We start from the raw sequence: 14,587 nt of genomic DNA on the forward strand, positions 1-14,587 counted from the left end.
AAGATGAGTCTGCTATGGACAGTTTCCTTAGTTACCTCAGTATAACCACAGTTGACCCGAAACTGGTTACTGAACTCGAAAGGGACCTCTCTATCCAGGAGGTCATGATGGCGATTGGTGGAATGCAAAGTGGCAAGTAGGGCTGCCACGATTTGTCGACTAGTCACGATTACGTCGACTATCAAAATCGTCGACGACTGACTTAATAGTCGACGTGTCGTTTGAAGCTTTGTAAGATCGCAAAAGACGCAGGAATAAGTAGCAGGATTTAAGAGTGTAATAACGGACTGAAACAGAAGATGGCAGCACTGCATGTACAAGGATGCCAGCTGCCGTTAAACCCCGAAGAAGAAGAAGCAGCTGTGTCCCAGAATTCATAGCGCGGCCCAGCTTAGTTTCCAACAATGGCGGTAGCTAGTTAGTTTTAATATTACTCTTATTATTCTTTCTGGGTCACAAAATAAACGTTTAACATATTTTCAGGCGAGAATGTAGCTGTGTAAACCTCAAATATCTGCTCAGTTTATCAGGACACCACATATTTTCAAAAGCGCTCCGACGTTTTCGGAGACGTCTGTTACCCACTAGCTCGATAGCTAGCCGGGGGCTAGGTCACTAGCGCCGTGAGAACACCGGACTCCCGGCAAATTGTTTTCAAACCCACCGCCGTCTTTCGCGACTCAGGTTAAATATATATGAGTCACTTAGATAAATTAAAAATGTTGTTGTTTGGCTTTTTTTTTTTTTTAGTATTTTATTTGTTCCTGAGTAAATCGGTTTGGCTGAGATTAAAGTTATAGTTTTTACACAGCTGAATAAACGTCAAGCAGACAGCTGATTATCAGAAGTGTGAGATGCTGGAGAATATACTCCGGTGTCCTGTTATATTTTAGATAGCAAGGATTTTATTAAACTTTACCAAAACAATCTGCAAATTTCATTAAAATTGAATAAACTATCATCTTGTCTTCATTTTTAGTTAGCACCTTAAAAGCTTAAAGCTGTAAGCTAATGATAGTTATATAAGAGCAGATGCTGCTGGTGCAATAAGCTGTAGTTTTACGTCCAGTGGATGATGATCTGATTAGTCGACTAATCGCATAAATAATCGGTGACTAGTCGACTATCAAAATAATCGTTTGTGGCAGCCCTAGTGGCAAGTCCCCTGGACCAGATGGATTTTTGATGACATTTTCTAACGAACTTGCACCACTTCTGCTGTCAGTCTTTTTGGAGTCCTATTCATCTGGCACTCTCCCTCCAACTATGAGAGAAGGGTTTTTTTCATCCATCCATTCGCTTCCGCTTATCCTTTTCAGGGTCGCGGGGGGCGCTGGAGCCTATCCCAGCTGTCATAGGGCGAAAGGCGGGGTACACCCTGGACAGGTCGCCAGTCTGTCGCAGGGCTAACACACAGGGACAGACAACCATTCACACTCACATTCACATTCACACCTAGTGGCAATTTGGATTATCCAATTAACCTATCCCCACAAGCTGCATGTCTTTGGACGGTGGGAGGAAGCCGGAGTACCCGGAGAGAACCCACGCAAACACGGGGAGAACATGCAAACTCCACACAGAAAGACCCCAGCCTGATGGTGGAATTGAACTCAGGACCTTCTTGCTGTGAGGCAACAGTGCTAACCACTGTGCCACCGTGCTGCCTGGGTTTTTTTCACTCATTCTTAAAAAGAACAAAGACCCTCTCCAATGTAGCTCATACTGGCCGATTTCACTGCTAAACACCAATGCAAAAATTCTTGCAAAGATTTTATCACAGCGCTTAGAGGTCGTGTTACTAACAATCATCTCCACAGACCAAACCGGCTTTATCAAGGGCAGACACTCTTTCTTCAACATTAGACGCATCTTAAGCATAATTCATGACCTTCCCTCAAAGGATTACACCTGAAGCCCTACTGTCACTTGATGCTGAGAAGGCCATTCGACCGGGTGGAGTGGGACTACCTTTTATATAGTTTGAGCAAATTTGCCGTCCCGGGCTGCTCTGTCACTAATTATCGTTACTGTACTTTCATTACAAGTGTTATACTGTAAAAGCAACAGGCTGCACTCTGATTCAGCTCCTGCGCAGAGCTGATTATTAAATATGTGCAAACAACAGTATGTTTTCAGTCTCCACATGTGTAAAGACAGTAACACCAATTTTATTTATTTATTTTTTTAAGCTTGTACCTCAGTAACTCCTCATTAATCTGTAACTATGGATTAAATTGTAGAACTGAAAAAATGTAAGAGAAGAACTTCAGATCCTGAGCGTGTGAGGAGAGAAGGATCAGCTTTATTTCAGATTTAAGAGATAAACTTTATAATTCAGTTTGTGATGGTTCTGTTCTCTTTGTGATTACAGGAGCTGCCCTCAGGTTCAGACCTCAGCACCAGTCAATGACAGCAGACAGATCATCCAACATGTTCACATGTTAACTGCAAAATTAACTGATGAAAACAGTACAAAGGTTAAAGTACCACATGTGCTGTCAGTGAAAGCTGCAGCTGTTTTATTGATAAAGTCAAAGACAAAAAGTCAAAAGGATTAATCACCCATGTATAGGGATGGGTACCGGTGTCCGGTGCCATGATGGCACCGGTTCTGACATAAACGGTAGTAACCAGACCGAAAAGCAGCGCACATTTCGGTGCTTTATTTCGGTGCTTTTTTTTCCTGAGCTGTGATACACTTCTAGCCAATCATTTTACGTTTCCCAGGATTGTAGGCGGGGCCAGGTACGTACGTTCAGTTAGAGCAGAGCTACAGATTAAAAATGTCCAAGGCGAAGCGGTCAAAAGTCTGGCTGTACTTCACAGCAAAATATGCAAACTCAGCAGCAACAAGTGCTTTAAGCTGATACTGTGATACTGTCAAAGGAGGTAACACCTCGAATCCGATGAAGCACCTGGCGACGCATAGCGTTTTTTTTAAAAGCCGAGAAATGCGCCGTATTTGATAGCTTGCTGCGAGACCTCACACCGTGCACGTTGGGTGGGTTGCCAGTTATCGGACCCGGAGCAACATCCCCCAAAAACCCGAAGAATAGAGTCCTGGCCCCTAGCCCTGCCAGTGTAGCAGAAATGATGAGGATGATGATGGCAGCAGAAGCCGTTCTTCTCTGCGTGAGTCGCTTAATGTTGTTCGAGTGTAATTTACGTTGAGTAGGCTAACCACGTTATTACATTAATGCATGTAAGGTGAACTAGCAAACATCATCATAGCTACATGCGGCTGTCTTCTTGTTTGATGGCAGATACTCCCTTCACCCTGGACAAAAAGGCTAAAATGACCAAAGAAAAAGAGGGAAACTGTTAAACATGAGAGGTTTTTGGACAAGGTTTGTGTGTTTTTTTTCCATTGTTTAAGCACTGCTTCCAGCCAAGAGTGATACCATATATGCCCCATAGCTGCAGAAAAGGCTAACATTGTTATCTTTTTACAAAAAACAGCTGAACATGAGAGGTTTTTGGACAAAGTTTGTGTTCTCCATTCTTTAAGCACCGGTTCGATCACCGGCACCGTTTCAAAAGTACCGATTTGGCACCGGTATCGGATAAAACCTAAACGATACCCATCCCTACCCATGTAACTGTGTCACTATATATCCGCATTAACATAGCCGTGTTTGGTGTTTCAGAGAGCTGCTGATCTCAGACCTGCACAGCTTCCATTTTAAACACTTGATGTACTCAGCTGCATGAAGAGCACATTTGAGTTTCTCTGACACAATTAAATAAAACCTGATGGAGGTCAAAGGTCGTCACTATAAACTTGTCATCTGGAATTCTTTCCGTTTTTTTTGCCGATAATGTGTTATTTACCATAAAGTGATTCAGAGTTATTTATACCAGAGTAACCAGAGAGGATAACATATTTTTAAATATACAACTTTCTACAGGACTGAATATAATATCTTTATGTAAATGTCCGGAGACTCTGGAGAGTATCCGAGTATTTATGACGTTACACAAACCAAAAGTCTCCATCACAGTGTTCATGAAGATGAGGAGTGCTGAAGATTTCCCAGTGAGGGAGCTGCTGGTGAAGATGATGAGTTCCGCTTGATCAATGCCATGAGCTTCGGTCTTCCTGGTGTTTCTTGAATGAAGCCTCTATGGGCAGAAATCTGTGCCATCAGAAACTGAATATGAATAAGTTAAATTTGAATTTGAATTGCTCAGATTGAATCTGAATTGTAACTTGAATAAATGCTTTTAAAAACTGAATATGAATTATCCTAATTTGAAATTCAATTTATTGGATTGAAAATGATCATCACTAAATTGAAATTTAATTTTATATTTTGAAAACGAATTAATTGGCTTTGAAACCGCATTTTATCCTTTAAAAATTCAGCTCTCGAATAATTTCAGATTCACTTCTCACCATTCAGTTTCAGTTCTACAATTCAATTTCAGTTCCAAAATTCAGTTTTTTGGGATTTACATCCGGTTCCGGTTCAAGAGTAGTCAAGTGCAGATTAATAGAACTACGTTTTACTAGCGGACCGAAAGTGTTACCGATGGGAATCTACAGCGTCTTGAGCTGAATTAAGACTTCAGAAGTCATTCGTCATGTCGAATGACCAGCGGATAAACTCTCAGGTTAGTAATAAATGAATTACATGTATAGGAACAAGCGTCATGTTAACAAATGATAGCCATACAGTAACTTTTATGCTTATTGTAGCTGTTAGCTAAAAATGCTAATTTAGCGTAGTTTGCCCTGAATTCAGCTTTAACAAACAAATATGATCAACTGTTTCTAGTAGAATTCCAAAGTTGTCATCTTGTACCCTCTCAGAGCCCTGTATGCTTGCAGAGACCCCTACAGTAGGGAAACATGCAAAACGGTGTCCAAACCTTTGTATTTTAGCTTTATTTATGTCTTTAGCTTTATTATTTATTTATGTCACACAATATTCGAAGCACATAGCCCACACTGTGGGAATTTACGACTGTGCATAAATCCTCCTAATATTGGTATGATCTGAGCTCAGACACTGACTCGCATGGGGGGAGCTGCAGCCTGTGATGCGAGTGAGCTGATGGAGAAACGCAGCCAACCAGACAGAGGAGAACTAAAGTTCAACCAGGTACCAAAGCAAATCATTCGTACTGTACAAATAATGTAAATATGACGGTGTATCACAAAAGATTGATATCAAACTGATCGCTTGACCCATATTACGTTACTTGCTCTTCAAGTGAATCAACAAATGGCGAAATGAAAAGCCGATCAACAACAATGCTGTTTCTTTAGAGAGTCTTAGCTTACATGTGTGTTTATTTCATTTTTTCAGTTGTTACCCTCCACGGCTAAATAAATCGGTTTCAGTTATGTACTGAAATATAAGAATGGATATAAGGGGCTTCTTTCAAAGAAAAAACTCTGGTAGATGTTATTTTATATATTATGCTTTGTATGTTGTTCAGTATATCTATGCAAAACAAGAGGAACTTCAATACACAGCAGTATATTCACAGTTTAAACCAGATATTTACATACACTTTGTGGAAAACAGAAGAACATTTTTTTTACTGTACAACATCAATTTAGAGTAAACTTGTTTTGTTTTGGATAAATAAGTATTGAAATATATTTTGAATTAATTAAATGTCAGAATAAAGAGAGACAGAGCTGTCTATTTTTTATCACTTTCATCATATTTAGGAGTACATATACACTAAGTTTATTGTTAATTAATAAGAAAACTGCAGACGATTCCATTCTGAGCTGAAGAAGCTTCTGATAGGTTAGTAGAGTCCATGTGAGTAAATTGGTGGCACAGCTGTGGATGCATATCACTTGCACCTCCGAGACCTGTCATTTGACATTTTCTACCTATAAGACCCAGAGAGTTGTCAAATGACTGGTAGGCTTTTGGCTTCAGCGAAGTGGAAGCTAAATTGGCTAGTCATTCATATGTTAATTAGGCTGTTACCTAGGAATTCTGGAGGGAGGGGAGTGGGGGTGAGTGATTGAGGGGGTGGGGGAGCTGCTAAAAGCTGTGAACTTCCCTTTTGTGTTTCATCTTGATGCATTCTCAATCATCCAGGGAAATAAATCTCCAAAAGTCACAAACTTGGAGTGTTTCAGTTTGCCGTCTTAGGGAGAAATCAACACACGTGGGTGTATGTCCTTTGTTGCTGAGATTTATTGATAAAAACAGAACAAAAAACCAACCATTTGTACACATTTTTACAAATAATAATAAAAAGTGAGTGAGTGAGTACATTTCAACATTCAAAGGAGGAGATACTGGAATTATAATTAGTATCTATGCATGCATTTGTGATTTTGTTTGACCTTCCCATTGCTCACAATTTGAATTTGTTCACACTGCAGATGAGGAGACTGCTTCTCTGCAATCACTTCAATCAGCAATCCTGGCACTGCCAAGGTGTCTGTAGTCTGCATTTACCACATGTATATCTGTTGCAGTGAACACATCGCACAGTGGCATGATTGTATCATATATATACCCACTTGTGACACACCCCAGTGCCACAGTGGCACGGACACAACCCTCCACACTGAGCCCTGGAAAAAGAGCCACATGTCAGGTCAAACACAACTGCAAGAGCAATCGTGCCACAAGTTGTTGAACAGGATTACAGTCTGTTTATAGCAAAGTATGCCTGTAGCACTGCATCTGTGTACACCCAGTGTAACGAGAGCCCTGTCTCCGCAGTCTGATGCGTGATGTGTGAAGGGTCCGGGCTGTGAGGATTATGGCAGTGATGACTTTTCCCAGGAGAAGCTGGGACCCTGTTTACTAGAAGGTTTTAAAATTTCTGTACTTTTAGGTGACAGGAGACATGTGGCCTGGTCAAAACACAGAGAGCTGCACTCTAAAAGATCTTTAAACATAGTAAACATACCTTGTGTGCCACAGATTGCTCCCAAACACGAGGGGACAAGTAATACCTCTAAAACACTTAAGTTGGCTTTATTAAACATTAGATCTCTAGCTGGGAAAACATTTTTAATTAATGATTTAATCACTGAGCACAGCCTTGATTTTATGTTTTTAACTGAAACTTGGTTGGACCAAAGTAACAGTGGAGCTGTTCTCATCGAGACGACCCCTCCTAACTACAGTTTTATCAGTGAGGTCAGGGCGAGCAGGAGAGGAGGAGGGGTTGCTGTCTTATTTAATGAATCATTTCAATGTAAGCAGCTATCTCCTGGAAGTTTTCAGTCTTTTGAATATGTGGCTTTACAGCTGAAGGCCCCATCCAAAGTTGTGTTTCTTAATGTTTACAGGCCTCCCAAATACTGCACAGACTTTTTTAATGACCTCAGTGAACTGCTGTCTGTGATCTGTGTTGATTTTGACTGTGTAATTATTGCTGGGGATTTTAACATTCATGTGGACAACCCTCAGGACAAAGGGACTAAAGACCTGAGTAACACTCTGGGCAACTTTGGGCTGACTCAGCATGTAACAGAGGCCACACATAATAGAGGACACACTCTTGACCTACTGATCTCCAAAGGCCTGAGCATTTCAAAGGTTACTGTGTCTGATGTGGGCCTGTCTGATCATTACTGTGTTTTCTTTGAAAGTAAAATCTCAGCCCACACAAATATATCAACAACAGTGATCACAAAACGGTGTATAACTGAACACAGTAGTGCAATTTTTAACCAGGTCTTCCCATTAACACCTGACCTGCCCAGAGGGTCAGTCAATGAGCTCGTCAATAGCTTCAATGCTAACATGTTAAATGTAATGGACACTATTGCTCCCATTAAGGTGAAGGTTATCTCTGGAAGGAAAAAGTCTCCATGGAGAAACTCCACACTGGTGAAAAAAGAAAAAAGAGAGTGTAGGAAAGCTGAGCGCAGATGGAGAAAAACAAACCTCCAGGTTCATTATGACATTTATAAAGAGAAACTTCACAATTATAATTTACAACTGAGGAATGCAAGGAGGTCCTACTTCTCTGACATCATCACTAAAAACAGCCATAATGCTCGGGTCTTATTTTCTACAGTTGACAGGCTAACAAACCCCCCTGTGTCAGTGGCAGCTGAACTTCATTCGACCATGGCCTGCAATGACTTTGCCAAATTCTTCACTGAAAAAATCCAAAAAATTAGACAAGCAATTGGTACATCAACAGCAGATCCAGGATATGTACTGTGTCCACCAAAAAACTGTTTAAACACCATGAAACAGTTTCAACCTATTAACAGCAAAGACCTGGAGGACATCTTAGGTAAACTGAACTCCTCCTCCTGCTGTTTAGATGTCCTGCCAACAAGTTTTTTCAAAAAGGTCTCAAAGACTTTAGAGTCAGACCTGTTACAGATCGTCAACTTTTCTTTATTATCAGGTGTGTTTCCAGAATCACTAAAAACTGCTGTAATCAAACCTATACTGAAAAAGGACAATCTTGACAAGACACAAATGAACAACTACAGGCCGATCTCAAATCTCCCATTTTTAAGTAAGATCATTGAAAAAGCAGTTTCTCAACAGCTCAGTTACTTCTTAAAACAGAATAATTGCTACGATGCCTTCCAGTCAGGTTTTAGACAGAACCACAGCACTGAAACCGCTCTGACCAAAGTGTTTAATGACATACAGTGGGGCAAAAAAGTATTTAGTCAGCCACCGATTGTGCAAGTTCCCCCACTTAAAATGATGACAGAGGTCAGTAATTTGCACCAGAGGTACACTTCAACTGTGAGAGACAGAATGTGAAAAAAAAATCCATGAATCCACATGGTAGGATTTGTAAAAAATTTATTCGTAAATCAGGGTGGAAAATAAGTATTTGGTCACCTCAAACAAGGAAAATCTCTGGCTCTCACAGACCTGTAACGTCTTCTGTAAGAAGCTTTTCTGTCCCCCACTCGTTACCTGTATGAATGGCACCTGTTTGAACTCATCATCTGTATAAAAGACACCTGTCCACAGCCTCAAACAGTCAGACTCCAAACTCCGCCATGGCCAAGACCAAAGAGCTTTCGAAGGACACCAGGAAAAGTATTGTAGACCTGCACCAGACTGGGAAGAGTGAATCTACAATAGGCAAGCAGCTTGGTGTGAAAAAATCAACTGTGGGAGCAATCATCAGAAAATGGAAGACATACAAGACCACTGATAATCTCCCTCGATCTGGGGCTCCACGCAAGATCTCATCCCGTGGGGTCAAAATGATCATGAGAACGGTGAGCAAAGATCCCAGAACCACACGGGGGGACCTGGTGAATGACCTGCAGAGAGCTGGGACCAAAGTAACAAAGGTCACCATCAGTAACACACTACAACGGCAGGGAATCAAATCCCGCAGTGCCAGACGTGTTCCGCTGCTGAAGCCAGTGCATGTCCAGGCCCGTCTGAAGTTTGCCAGAGAGCACATGGATGATACAGCAGAGGATTGGGAGAATGTCATGTGGTCAGATGAAACCAAAGTAGAACTTTTTGGTATAAACTCAGCTCGTCGTGTTTGGAGGAAGAAGAATACTGAGTTGCATCCCAAGAACACCATACCTACTGTGAAGCATGGGGGTGGAAACATCATGCTATGGGGCTGTTTTTCTGCCAAGGGGACAGGACGACTGATCCGTGTTAAGGACAGAATAAATGGGGCCATGTATCGTGAGATTTTGAGCCAAAACCTCCTTCCATCAGTGAGAACTTTGAAGATGAAACGAGGCTGGGTCTTCCAACATGACAATGATCCAAAACACACCGCCCGGGCAACAAAGGAGTGGCTCCGTAAGAAGCATTTGAAAGTCCTGGAGTGGCCTAGCCGGTCTCCAGACCTCAACCCCATAGAAAATCTGTGGCGGGAGTTGAAAGTCCGTGTTGCTCGGCGACAGCCCCAAAACATCACTGCTCTCGAGAAGATCTGCATGGAGGAATGGGCCAAAATACCAGCTACTGTGTGTGCAAACCTGGTAAAGACCTATAGTAAACGTTTGACCTCTGTTATTGCCAACAAAGGTTATGTTACAAAGTATTGAGTTGTATTTTTGTTATTGACCAAATACTTATTTTCCACCCTGATTTACGAATAAATTCTTTACAAATCCTACCATGTGGATTCATGGATTTTTTTTTCACATTCTGTCTCTCACAGTTGAAGTGTACCTCTGGTGCAAATTACTGACCTCTGTCATCATTTTAGGTGGGGGAACTTGCACAATCGGTGGCTGACTAAATACTTTTTTGCCCCACTGTATGTCTGAATACAGACAGTGGAAAAATGTCAGTCCTAGTTTTACTGGATCTCAGTGCAGCATTTGATACAGTTGACCACAACATATTACTCAAACGACTGGAGAACTGGACAGGTCTTTCAGGAACTGTACTAAACTGGATCAAAACATACGTAGAAAACAGGAAATACTTTGTATCAATAGGTAACTTCACATCTGAGCAGACAAGTATCACATGTGGAGTTCCCCAAGGTTCCATCTTGGGACCCCTTCTGTTTAACATCTACATGCTCCCACTGGCACAGATTATAAACAACAACAAAATAAACTATCACAGCTATGCAGATGACACACAAATATATATCACAATGTCACCAGGAGACCGAGGCCCTGTACAGGCTCTTGGTAAATGCATTGAGGAAATCAATGACTGGTTGTGCCACAATTTTCTCCAGCTAAACAAAAACAAAACTGAGGTAATAGTCTTTGGCGCCAAAGAAAAACGATTACAGGTCACCAGAGAACTTCAATCTATACATCTAAAAACCACAAACCAGGCGAGAAATTTGGGTGTAGTGATGGATGCAGACCTAAACTTAGAAAAACACATTAAGACAATAACAAAGTCAGCTTACTATCACCTCAAGAATATATCAAGGATAAAAGATCTGATGTCTCAACAGGACCTGGAAAAACTAGTCCATGCATTCATCTTTAGTAGGCTTGATTACTGTAACAGCATCTTTACAGGTCTACCTAAAAAATCAGTCAGACAACTACAGCTCATTCAGAACTCTGCTGCTCGAGTCCTCACTAAGACCAAAAAAGTGGACCACATCAGTCCAGCTCTGAGGTCCTTACACTGGCTGCCTGTCCGTCAGAGGATAGACTTTAAAGTTCTGATGCTGGCCTATAAAGCTCTGAATGGTTTAGGACCAAAATACATCAATGACCTCCTGACCCAGTATGAACCATCCAGATCCCTCAGGTCATCTGGATCCGGTCTTTTATCAGTTCCCAGAGTCAGAACCAGACACGGAGAAGCTGCATTCAGCTTTTATGCTCCTTATATCTGGAACAAACTCCCAGAAAGCCTCAGATCAGCTGAAACACTCAGTTTATTTAAATCCAGGTTGAAGACTCACCTGTTCTCAGCTGCATTTGAATAAAGCACCAAATCCACACTTTAAGCTTAAATTTCAAAACTTACATTTAACTACTGATTTTATCTACTGTTCTGATTTTATCTGTTTTGATTTTATATACTGTTTTGTTTGTTTGTTTGTTAATTAGTTAGTTAGTTTATTTGCTTGTTTTAATCAATTTTAAATCATGCTTTTTATTTGTTCTTGTTTCTAATGTCTCTGTAAAGCACTTTGAATCACCTTGTTGTTGAATTGTGCTATACAAATAAACTTGCCTTGCCTATGTTGTTAACACTCCTAGACTGTAGGGGGAGCTAGAGAGCAGAGGGAGCTACCTCGGGGTAGACTGTGATGGCGAAGCTTTGTTTACATGTGAACCACAGTTCGATAAAATACCTTATCTTCAAGTAATGGTGTCATTCTTAAGAACCCACAACAACATAAAGAAACAAGACAGAGACGGTCCTATGAAGTCCTATTCTAAAGGCTGGTTTCCCTCCCCCACGCTTGTACCCGTGGATTCATGTCCTGGGGTTTGGTTGTTCTCCTGCCCTGCACCCCATCCTTTTGTTCACATTTAAAGAATATTTTTCTATATGTATTCTTATCCCCTAAAAACCGCCATATTATAATGTTGCAAGCAATCACAAACTCTACAGTCTGCCTAACTCCAATGTATACCAAGCAATCTATTATTATCAACAGCATAAACTGAACCCACATTAAAGTTAGCTCGGTGTTTACCTTTTATGAGCCCACAAACCGAGAGAAACTCCGTGATGAAGCTGGAAGTCTTTCTAAACAAATCAGGGAGCAGAGACCCACGTGGTTCACGCTGATCTGAGCTACGATCCAGGAGACAAGGGTGTGCAGATCGATGCAGAAATTAATCCCAACGTTGGCAGTGGTATATGTTCCTGTAAGTTTACTACTTTACTCCCGTTTCATGAAAAAGCAGCTCTCTCTGCTCGACTCCTCTCCTGCACACACACTTTGCTCCGCCTCCTTTTCCGGCTCTGCTGTGATTTGTTGCTGTGCGGTCACGTGACTCAGCTGAACAACGTAACCACGTGAGGTGTTATTTCAAAATTAGGGCATATCTAAACTCTTTTCCTTGGCCTCGAAGAAAACGTCATCTTGGGAAGGAGAATTGCTAAGTACTCAGGGAAAGAGAGGAGCGGTTCTGAGAATTGGAACAGCCTTACACTCGTCTCTCTGTAACAATGTGACACCGGATGTCCGCCTGTTGAAACTACATTGTGCAGAAGATGGACTACAAAACAAACTCTTACTTCGTCACAATGTGTTCTAACCCTGTTGTTTTATGGAGGTCATATAAACGAGAACAGCCTGTTAAAAATATCCTTTCATTACAAAGTTTGAATTTTAAAGAAGAATGAACCTTTAGGGTCAGATTTACTAACATCTGCAGCAGGGGCGGAGCGTGGGGGTGGCTTACTGGGCTTAAGCCCGGGTTGTTTTGTCAGAAGCCCGGGGTATTTTGGAGTGCAATTTTTTCATAGTTAGATGCCTGGCTGACAACTGTATAAAACAAAAAGTACACACAATATTCGAAGCACATAGTGCACACTGTGGGAATTTACGACTGTGCGTGAATCCCCCCCTGATATTGGTATGATCCAAGCTCAGGCACTAAGCGACTGAGCGAGGGGGCGGGGCAGCTGCTGCCCGTCAGTGCGCTGTTGGAGAGACGGAGCCAGCCATACTAAGGAGAGCTTAAGTTTGACCAGGTACCAAAGCAAATCATTCGTACCGTACAAATAATGTAAATATGACGGTGCATCACGAAAGATTGATATCAAACTGATCACTTGACCAATATTACGTTACTTGCTCTTCAAGTGAATCAACAAATGGCGAAATGAAAAGCCGAACAAATGCTATTTTTTTTAGAGATTCTTAGCTTACGTGTGTTTATTTCATATTTTCAGTTCTTACCCTCCCCGACTAAATCGGTTTCAGTTATGTACTGAAATATAAGAATGGACATTAGAGGGTTCTTTCAAAGAAAAACTCAGGTAAATGTTATTTTATATATTATGCTTTGTATGTTGTTCAGTATATTTGTATGCAAAACAAGAGGGATTTCAGTACACAGCAGGATATTCACATTTGTAACCAGATATTTACACTTTAGGGAGAAAACATAAAACATTTTTACTGCACAACATCAATTTAGAGTAAACTTTTGTTTTAGATAAATATTGAAATATCTTTTGAATTAGTTAAATGTCACAATAAAGAGAGACAGAGCTTTCTGTTTTTTATCACTTTCATCAAATTTAGGAGTACATGTACACTAAGTTTATTGTTAATTAATAAGAAAACTCCAGACGATTCCATTCTGAGCTGAAGAAGCTTCTGATAGGTTAGTAGAGTCCATGTGAGTAAACAGGTGGCACAGCTGTGGATGCATATAAGGCAAAACACAGAGCCTGTTTCTGTGACATGGGAAAATCAAGAGATGTCAACCAAAACACCAGGAAAAGAACTATGGAGCTCCATAAGTGTGGCTCAATTTTGAATACAATTTGGTGCCATTTGCAATTAAGAAATACAGACGATTTCTCTCTTTACTCTTAAAGTTAACAAATATGTTTTTTATATTTATCAATCTAAAAAAAATAAACATTTGGTCTGATTTGATGTTACAATTAAAAAGTGTTTGTGTTTTTATCTGAAGAGTTTGTAAATATCTGTATATTTGATGATTGTCAGCACAAAGAGGGAGAGAGGAACAGAGAGGGAGATGGAGAATGAGGACAGAACAGAGATGAACAAGAGCAGGTGAGACACACATGTTAGTCAAATGGTTGTTTACCAAAAGTATCACCGTATCATAGGTACTCATGTATCTCATACCTAGTGTTTCTTTTTAGGTTTGTTATTTTTCAAATTCTATATTTATTAAGTTATGCAGGCTTGTTTGCACAACAAGGCTAAATAATTATATAAACTTTTCTCAATCTAAATATTGTACTTTGGTAAAATTAAAAAATAAATGTAGTGCAGGTCTATGATGATTTTTAGTGCTACTATCATCTAGTTCTGATTCTGGTTCTGTCTTGGTTAAGTCCCAAGTAGTCCTGATTTTGAACTGTTGTAGTCCTGTTTTAATTCTGGATCAGTTCTTGGTCTGGTTGAATTGGGGTTTAGTCCTCGTGTCTTGATACAGCCCTGATTTTGTTCTGCCTTGCTGCTCAATTAAAAAACTAGTTTAAGGTGTTCT

At 40.6% G+C, this 14,587-nt stretch overlaps 1 protein-coding gene across 3 annotated transcripts in view; it reads right to left on the bottom strand.

The window, feature by feature from the left end:
• The window catches only part of LOC146635069 (uncharacterized), a 39,004-nt gene extending 26,679 nt beyond the window's left edge, over window positions 1–12,325 (bottom strand). For all 3 annotated transcript variants that reach the window (XM_085344442.1, XM_085344451.1, XM_085344434.1), the window contains exon 1: window positions 12,082–12,325. The gene's annotated coding sequence lies outside the window, so the exon portion shown is untranslated. The remainder of the gene's footprint in view (window positions 1–12,081) is intronic.
• Between the last annotated feature and the right edge of the window lie 2,262 nt (window positions 12,326–14,587).

This window comes from Diplotaxodon limnothrissa, linkage group LG3 (genome assembly GCF_057381915.1).
Source record: "Diplotaxodon limnothrissa isolate DT_005_m linkage group LG3, D_limnothrissa_male_GT1.1, whole genome shotgun sequence".
Lineage (NCBI taxonomy): Eukaryota > Metazoa > Chordata > Actinopteri > Cichliformes > Cichlidae > Diplotaxodon > Diplotaxodon limnothrissa.